General features: G+C 44.3%; 1 long non-coding RNA gene across 1 annotated transcript; it reads left to right on the plus strand.

Annotated features, from left to right (window-relative positions):
- The first annotated feature begins 2 nt into the window (after positions 1-2).
- LOC123861700 (uncharacterized) lies at positions 3-5864 on the plus strand. The gene is made up of 3 exons (XR_006795102.2): positions 3-175; positions 1568-1641; positions 2227-5864. It is a non-coding gene; the product is annotated as an uncharacterized LOC123861700 (long non-coding RNA).
- Positions 5865-9041: the final 3177 nt, after the last annotated feature.

Genomic DNA, 9041 nt, shown 5'->3' on the forward strand with positions numbered 1-9041 from the left:
AGCGCGCGCCGGAGCGCGGCGACCCCACGGCGCGGGCCGGGCGGGGGCGAGGCGGGCGCGCTCCCCGGCCCGAGGTTGCGCGTCCGGGGCTGGAACCCGGGCCCCTCCCCACCTCCGTGTGCCGGACCCGCGAGCCCGGGGAAACGGTGCGGACGTTCTGAATGCGGGAGTTGAGGTGAGCTCCCACCCGGCCCACCTCTACCAAACTCGGCTTTCGGGTCTCATCACTTCTCCCCAGATCCCATCCGGATCCTGGCCCTGCTAGCCCCGCCCCGGCACCCCGCCCCTGCGCGAGCCGGGTCGGGCCTCCCAGAGTTGGTCCTCGCTTGGCTCACCCCGGGTCGGAAGGCCTTGATCAGGGTCTGCTTTCAAACACCCATCTATTCTTGAAGTCGCTGTCTCCAGGAACACTCGAGAGTGTTGCTAGAATTCTCTCTCTCTGCCATCTGGCTTGCCTATAAACCTGTGTGGCTGTGTCTGCCCTCCTCCAACCCCTCATCCCAATTTTAATTTAAACGGGTAAGATTTCTGCTGATCTCCTCCACTAGGGTGAGAGCACAGATGATCATAAAAACATATCCGAATGCACCATCCTTCAGACAGGCAAAAGTATCTGTTTTGGGTCTGGGCGGCTTAGATGCCGGGATGTTCAGGATGCCAGTACATTATTTCAGACCACTAAGTATTTCTGCTGGTGTACACCCATGACACCAAAGAACGCATGGGCCTCTTTCAAGACGTAATTTACTACCACTGAATGTGTTCGCACCAGAGAGAGGCAAATGCGTGTTTTCTGGAGTCTAGAAAATTGTGTATTCCTAAAAACAGTATTAGGGGTGAACAAGCCCAGCTCATTAGATCTTTAAAAAGTGGTCAAAAGTGTGTATCTGAGTATTGGATAGAGAATATATTTTTCAGTAGTAGGTTAAGGAAAGCAGTAAGTCCATCTTCTTCACTTGAAGAGTTGTATTTTAGGCAATGTGTCTAAATTTATAATAAAGAGGAAAAACTCCGGAACCGGATAGCTACTTTGATGATATGAAAAGTTGAGAAAATGGACCCTGTGAATTCCATTAACATTTTTCAGATTTCCAGGTGTATTTTTCTTCACTGGATTCACACTGGGTTTCAGGTGCGTGGTGGGGTCTCTGGAGTTGGGCACACTGGGTTCTAACCACAGCTCCTCCACTCACTGGCTGTGCAACCTTGAGCATGTTACTGTATGCCTCCATGCCTCAGTTTCCTCATCTGTAAAATAGGGATATCTTCACAGGATTGTTGGAAAGATGATATAATGTGTGGAGAGGACTTAACACAGCACTTGACAGTACTCAATAAGTGCTGAGGGACAGAAACCACGTAATGTTTTCCCTATGCATACATGGATGGTAAGTGTATCCCACAGATGGTCAGGGATGTTTTCCAGGAACTCAAGCCATCCTGCTGTGATTCTTATCCACACTACCACATACAGTGTGGAGTGCAGGTTCAACTCAGCCTGACCCCCTTTGGGCACTTCAGCTGCCTTCCCATTGATTGGCATCCTAGTGATAAATATTCTCTGCAGGCCTGCTTAGTGGGACCATGAGTGGCTCTCTGTTTGCCTCTGTCCAAGAAAGAGGAAAGAAGATGCAACCTGAGGTAAGTGCCTAGTCCAAGAAGAAACTTCACTTTGAAGGAAATGGCTTTCCCTAGGCAAGACAGGAAAAGAAGTGAGGTTTCCTAAATGAGTCTGGGGAAATAAATACTCATACTCATAAAAAAATTAAGGATATCTCATTATACTTTATTCAGTAGCTTACATTGTTTTAAAAACAGAAAAGCAACAGGGGATCATCTAGAAGTCCAAGCTAGACATCTAGATTGTCCATTCACATCCTGACTCAGCTGCTTTCAGAAATATGTCTGTGTGTGTGTGTGTGTTTCACACACTATGAGATGGAAGAGCTATGATTTTGGGACAGTGTTAGCAAAAGAACTATATAAACTAGTGAAGACAACACAGTTTGCTTTAACCAGGGACTTTATAAATGAAATACCTAATTCCACCTCCTTACATCAGCACTCAGTGGGACATTCTGGCATCCTCCCCAGTTGAGGTCAACTTGGACTGGGACAGGTTTCAGTAGAGCTGGGAGATGTCTAAGAATGGTTGCTGGATGTCTCTCCCACAAGAAGCCTCCAAGAATCAGTTTCTCAATTATGTTATGCTCATTCTTTTACCAGGGAGACAAGTGCCTGCCCCTGCTTCCTGCGACCCCCCCCCCCCTCCCCCGCCCCGGCCCAAACACAGAGCATGCTCCCTGTTTAAGCAGCCAGCAGGAGCACCATTGTGGGATCTGCCATCGCCAAAGCTGAATAATGGAAGAGATGTGCTGATAGACAGCCCACTGCTGAGACCAACATAGCTGGACCATGGGGCTCTTCATTAGCAAAACTCTATGTGTCTTCCAGACTCACACCTGTGTTTCCAACCTTGACTGACGTAAGTGATATGCTCACCTTGTAGAAGGAGTTCCACCTTATTTCAGGACTAGAAGAAACAGGACAGAACCCCGCCCCCCCATCATCTCAGTATTATCCTCCATTCATATCCTCTTTCTTTTTTTTTAAGATTTTATTTTTAAGTAATCTCTATACCCAACATGGGGCTTGAACTTAACCACCCCGAGATCAAGAGTTGCATGCTCTACCTACTGAGCCAGGCAGGTGCCCCCATCCTTTTTCCTTTCTATCTCTAATAAATAGAGAAAGGGGGGAAGACTGAAATGACAAGGGAAGGGGGGGGAAGGCAAGTTCTCAGAGACACATGCATTTTGGGGTTGGGGACCAAAGGAAACAATCCTGATGGTAAGTCAAGCTAACACAAAAGGACCCACAGCACCACTTCAGGTTGTCCTTGGTATCCTGGCCACCACCTTCAGGACTGGATTAGCTTGGGCTGCCATCACAAAGTACCACATAATGGGTGGCTTAAACAATAGAAGTTTATTTTCTCACTGTTCTCAAGGCTAGAAGTCCAAGGTCAAGGTGTTGGCAGGGTTGGTTTCTTCTGAAGCCTCTCTCCTTCCACCTGGCCATCTTCCTGTTCACATTCTATGCCTTTCTGTGTCCTACTCCTCTTCTTGCAAAGACATCAGTCACATTGGATTAGGGCCCAAACATATGACCTCATTTTACCTTAATTACTTCTTTAAAGCTCCTATCTCCCCAAATAGTCACATTCTGAGGCTTTAGAGGTTAGGACTTCAATGTATGAATTGGGGAGTGGGGAGAGACACAATTCAATCCATGATAAAGAACAAATCCAGGAGCCTCATCAGATATTTCCTATGCACAGATAGTTTTTAGGAATGATTTCATTATCTTGGAATAGGAAGTAAAAGTTAAACCTTTCCTGTGGCTTCCTAATAGGTGGTCTAGACTGTCGATGGGAGGATTTCATGATGGGACAACCTCAGAAGATTCTTCCCTTTATGTGACTAGAGTTGAGAAGACATAACTAGTAACCACCAACCAGGCAATGTATGTCATATCAGACTTTTACTGTCAAAGTTATGTTTGGGGGGTGGGGTGGGGACCCCATACTTAGGAATCTATGTAGGAATAAAATCATTCATTATATGTATTAGTTAAGGCAATGTTAGATACTGTAACAGATAAACCCTTCAATCTCAGGCACTCACATATAAAGACTTCCCTCTCATGTAAAGTGTGTTGGGCAGCAAGGAGGTGGGAATGGGGGTGGCTCTGTGCTACAAAGTCATTTAGGCACCCAGGGTGGCAGAGGCTTTGCTGTCTTCAATAAGGACTTCCACTGTGGGACTCAATTTAAAAGCAAGACATGCTCTTTATAGGATCTGCTTTTCAGGAAGGATCAAGGAAAGTGCCCACCAAGCAAGGATTGGGAAATACCACCCTCCAGTCCCTCACACTTCAAGGTTACAGGCTTTCTTTTTCTAACTATACCCCTGAGACGCCCCTCTAAGACTGCCTTGTACACAGCAGGGGGGGGAGGGCGGGGGGGGGGCGTGATACTCTATAGGGAAGATGAAACTTTGGGACACTCAACAGGGGAGGGGAGAGTTGACCCTGTTGTCTTAAGTTAGCAAACTTCGGGGCGCCTGGGTGGCTCAGTCATTAAGCATCTGCCTTCAGCTCAGGTCATGATCTCAGGGTCCTGGGATCAAGCCCCATGTCGGGCTCCCTGCTCAGCGGGAAGCCTGCTTCTCTCTCTCCCTCTGCTACTCCCCCTGTTTGTGCGCGCTCTCTCTCTCTTTCTCTGTCAAATAAATAAATAAAATCTTTAAAAAAGTAAGTTGGCAAACTTCAAAAAGGCTATTTGAAGTAGTAATAATACACATTTGAAAGAGATCACAATATTTGCCCAGAAAATAATTTGGAATCTCTAAAGGGATTATGGCCATTTGTCCAGTGGAAGAAAACACTGAAGATCTCTTTGTTACTTGAGATCTTGAACTTTTAGAACGCAGGGCATGAAGTTCTTTTGAATGTGGAGGGCTGCCCTGGGCACTGACATCCTGCTGGGGGAGAGGGGAAGAGAGGAAATAGAGGATCAAGTAGGTTTTGAAGGGCCAGGCCTGGATTTGGTAGATATCACTTTTGCCCGTGGTCCACTGGTCAGAGCTCAGTCACCAGGCCCTGCCTAAATGCAAGGGCGCTGCTGGGCAACCAGTGCCCAGCTGCAACTCCCTGCTCTGGAAGGGGAACAGAACTCTGGTGGACAGCCAGCATTTCTGCTGTGTAGAAAGATTCCTGGCAGCTCTCAACCCTGTGTATGAGCATCACGTGTGGTGCTTTAAAAAACGCAGGTGCCAGGTCTCTGGCCCCAGGGATTCTGACTCGGTGGGCATGGGCTGGTGACTGGGAGAATCTGTATTTTCAAAGGCACAGCCTGGGTTGAGAGTCACTGGGATGCTCTGGAGCGTGTACCCCTGACATTGTCTCTCAACAGTTTTTAAAATCATTTCTCATCCTTCTCATTGGGAACAGTGCTCCTTATTTGGCTTCTATTTTGTATCTGCTCGTAAAATAGTTCTTGCCATGATCAAAGGGGACTAAGAGTCAATACTTTGGACAGGTTTTCAGTAATGGAGTATCTGTGATGAATACTATATAATTTGATAAATTTTGTATCAATATATGACACAATAAAATAATGCAGGTATGTGTGATTGATGATTTACTGATTTCTGAGAAGTGCAGTTGTTCCCTGTGCCATAAAATCATGTATTCAGAAAACTATTCTTTGAATGATTTGAAACTTTTTATATTTCCTTTTGTGTGCTACAGGAAATAAGAATAAAAAATAAAATTTCACAGTTTCCAAATTCTAATGTAGTCATTTAAAAATTATTACCAGAGAATATTTATTCTGTTGAAAGTATTACTAAATGGGCGCCTGGGTGGTGTTGTCAGTTGACCATCTGACTCTCGGTTTTGGCTCAGGTCATGATCTCAGGGTCGTGGGAATTAGCCCTGTGTCTGCTTGAGATTCTCTCTCTCCCGCTTTCTTTGCCCCTCCCCCCAGTCCCTTGCTCTCTCCCTCTGTGAAATAAATAAATAAATCTTTTTAAAAAAAGAAAGTATTGCTAAGCACAAATATTACATATTAAGGTGCTATTCTCATTAAATGGAATAAAATTAATTACTCCTTTCCTATTCTCCCACTGCATTTTGTATATGTTTTTTGTTTATATGTGTTTAAATATTTTATTTTATATTTACTTAAATACATTTATTTATTTTGTATGTATACAGTGTCTGTTTTAATTAGCTGGCGAGCTCCTGACGGGTAAGGCCAGTATTATGTTCATTGTCTTCATCTTCTACAGTGTGTTCTAGAAATGAGTACTCAAAACGTGTATTACAATGACTGCAAATCACTCACATCATTTAACCTACTCAATGCCTGTTATGTGCCAAAGAATAAACAACGACCAGTACAAAAATCTCTGCCCTGAGAGCTTACATTTTTGTAAATAAAATAAATACATTAAAGGTAAGGTCTGTTAGCTGGTGATAAGTGCAATGGAGAAAAGTAAAGACAGCGTGTTGGTGCAAGATGGTGGCATTTCAGCTTTGTATGGGGAGCTCAGGAAAGGCCTGAAGGGAAAGGAATTTGAGTTAAGCTAAAGACTTGAGTCAGACTTCAAGAAGTGGGTGGACAAATCTTGTCTGTACCTGAGGGCAGAGCATCACAGGGAGGGGGTAGCAAGCATAAGCACTCTGAGGCCAGCATGAAGCCAGTGCGGGGGGGACAGTGTGAGCAAGCGGGAGAGTACAAGGAGGAAAGGCCTTTGTTGTCGGGGCCTTCTAGGCCATGGTTAAGGACCTTGATTTTGACTTTGAGTGAGATGAGAAGAAGGCTTTGAGCAAAAGGGTAACTTTGCTCATACTGAAAAGGTTCATTCTGGCTTTTGAGCTTGTATTTGGCTGCAGAGAGGCAAGAGCAGAAACACGAAAAACAGGGAGTTAAGAGATGAGTGTAAGAATCCAAGCAACATGGTGGTGGCTTGGACCAGGACACTAGCGGTGGAATCAATAAGCAGTGGTCCGATTCTGGATATGTCTTCAACAAGATTTATGGGGAGTGAGAGAAAGAGAGGCATCAGGGATGGACTCCAAGTGGAGGGATGGAGTTAGCACAACTGAGATGGGGAAGACTGAGTGCAGAGGCTTGGAAGGGAAGGCTGGCAGCTCTGGTGTGGAGCTGCCTGTTAGACATGTAAGTGGAAATGCAAACAGGATATTAGATATTAGATATGAACTCAGAGTTCAGGAGATCCAGGCTGGAGATATAAATGAAGGAGTTTTCAACCCAACGGTAGAATTTAAAACATCAGGACTAACTGAGCTCACAGGTGATGAGTGTAGACAGAGCCCTGGGGTTCTCCAAAGTTAAGGTGTCAGGAAGATGAAGAAGTAGCAAAGGCTAGTGCTGGACACTACAAGAAAATATTTCTAGAGAAGGGAATTGCTAATAACAAATATTGCTAGGAAGTCAAGCAGGAAGACAGATGAGGACTGAGAACTGGCCCTTGGACTTAGCAACATGGAGTTTAACAGGGACTTGACAAGAGCTGATGGGGAAGCCAGATGGGAATGGGTTCAAGAGATATTTGGAGGAGAGGAATTGGAGACACTGGGAGGAAATGAGTGATGGGAAGGTGCTACAGGAGGGTGGAATCAAGAGGGTTAAAAATGTCTTTTTTCCCCCAAGAATGGAGAAGTAGCCTGTTTGAGGGTGATGGGCATAACCAAGTACAGGGATAATGTACTTGACATTTTAAGAGAGACAAGGGAGAATTGCTGGGGTAACATCCACGGGTAGTGCATGAGGGGAGGGGGTGGGGCTGGCTCTCAGTAAGAGCTGGGCAGTAATTCTGTCCAGAGAAAGAGGAGGGACAGGGAGGACAGAATAGGAGGCCACAGATGTTGGTAGACGAATAAATGTGGGGAGGAAATTAATTATCTAGCAGGATAATGGATGAGTTCTTTCCATTTTCTAATCTTTACAAGATGTGTATTATTACATACTTTCAGAAGATATTAAAAGAAACAATTCATGCCGACATATGGGCTTCTGTGAGTAATGCAGTGAGAGCAGTTTTAAAGCCTACTCTGTAAGCTTACTCTAGGGTCAGGAGCGACCTCTAGTGGTTCATTTAGGTCATTAGTTTTTTTTCTTGTTTCCTTGCTCTTCAATGTACAAAATAGTACTATCCACATTTTATATTATTTTTAAAGAAACAATTACGACTCACAGCTCAATTTAGAAAAATACCAGGCATTTGAGTAAATTAAATCCAAACCATCTGCAGTCCAAGCTGGAGTTGCTATTATCATTATTTTCTCCTGTAAGTATATCATTCTTTGCCATACTGCCAATATTTATGTCCATTCTGCTTCTTGAACCAGTGGTTTTATCAAACCCAGAGGAATTATCCAAGACTAAGCAATCCTCTCAATGCTACACAGAGTACAAACTCCTCATATTTTTCATTCCTTGTTTCCCTTGACCTTTGGTTGTCATTGGGTTTCCTCACCTGGGATGTCCCCTCACCCTGCATTAATTAACTCATTTCCTTACATCAGTCCTTCCTGATCTTCCATACCATAAATTTCCCTGTTATACAATCTCACAATGGCCTATGGGTTTGCCATTTCCCCCAACTGTAATGAAACAGTCAATTTTGTAATGATTGTTTAATGTTTTGTTTCTTCTGGTAAATCATGAGCCCTCTAAGGGTTGAGACTGTGTCTGGCTTTTTCACCAATGTCTCTTCAGCACTTAGCTCAGTGCTCAGCACATAATGGGGACTCAATAAATACCTATTGAATGAACAGACGATATCCTGCAGGAGACTCTTGCCATGCCCCTTTCAGATCCCAATGCAGAAGAGACTGCATTTCAGAAATGGATTTCTATTTCTTGAATACAATTTGCAATTGCTTTAGGTACACCTGTAACAGATATAACAACTTGTTAGAAAACTGTTCCAGCTACTCTTTCAATAGCTCAACTTAAATTTCTAGCCAGCAAAGCAACTCTTTACAAAGAATCCTTAGATGTGACTCAGACCTTATCAGACCTTTTTTTTCCTAAAACAGAACCAAGGGAAAGACAATAAGATGCAAATAGAGAGGGAAGTACAGTGCAGTCATATCCATGACCTTAACCCACACAGTGTCACTTATTCTCATATTTAGAAACATTCAGCCACCTACAGGACTTAACTCAGCAACAGGACCACTAAAATGGACATGGTGATAGTGTTTACCTGCCTTTAGGGCATCCCAGCCTCATCTTTAGAATCTGAGAGCTTCTATTTAACACCAGAGATGGGTAAGAGGAGAATGGTTGGTTGTGAAATACCACAGCACAGTTCCTTGGGTTCAAGACATGTGATGTGGAATTGAGTGGGAACAGAGTAAAATACTCTGAGCAGGAAGTTGTCCGAGTCTCTCTGGAAAGCCTGTTATTATGGTATCTTCTGTCCCTCTGCCCCAATTCTTGG

Source organism: Mirounga angustirostris, unplaced genomic scaffold, assembly GCF_029215605.1.
Source record: "Mirounga angustirostris isolate CCGP_5_RB_7025 unplaced genomic scaffold, mMirAng1.0.hap1 SCAF_9, whole genome shotgun sequence".
NCBI classification, from domain to species: Eukaryota; Metazoa; Chordata; class Mammalia; order Carnivora; family Phocidae; genus Mirounga; species Mirounga angustirostris.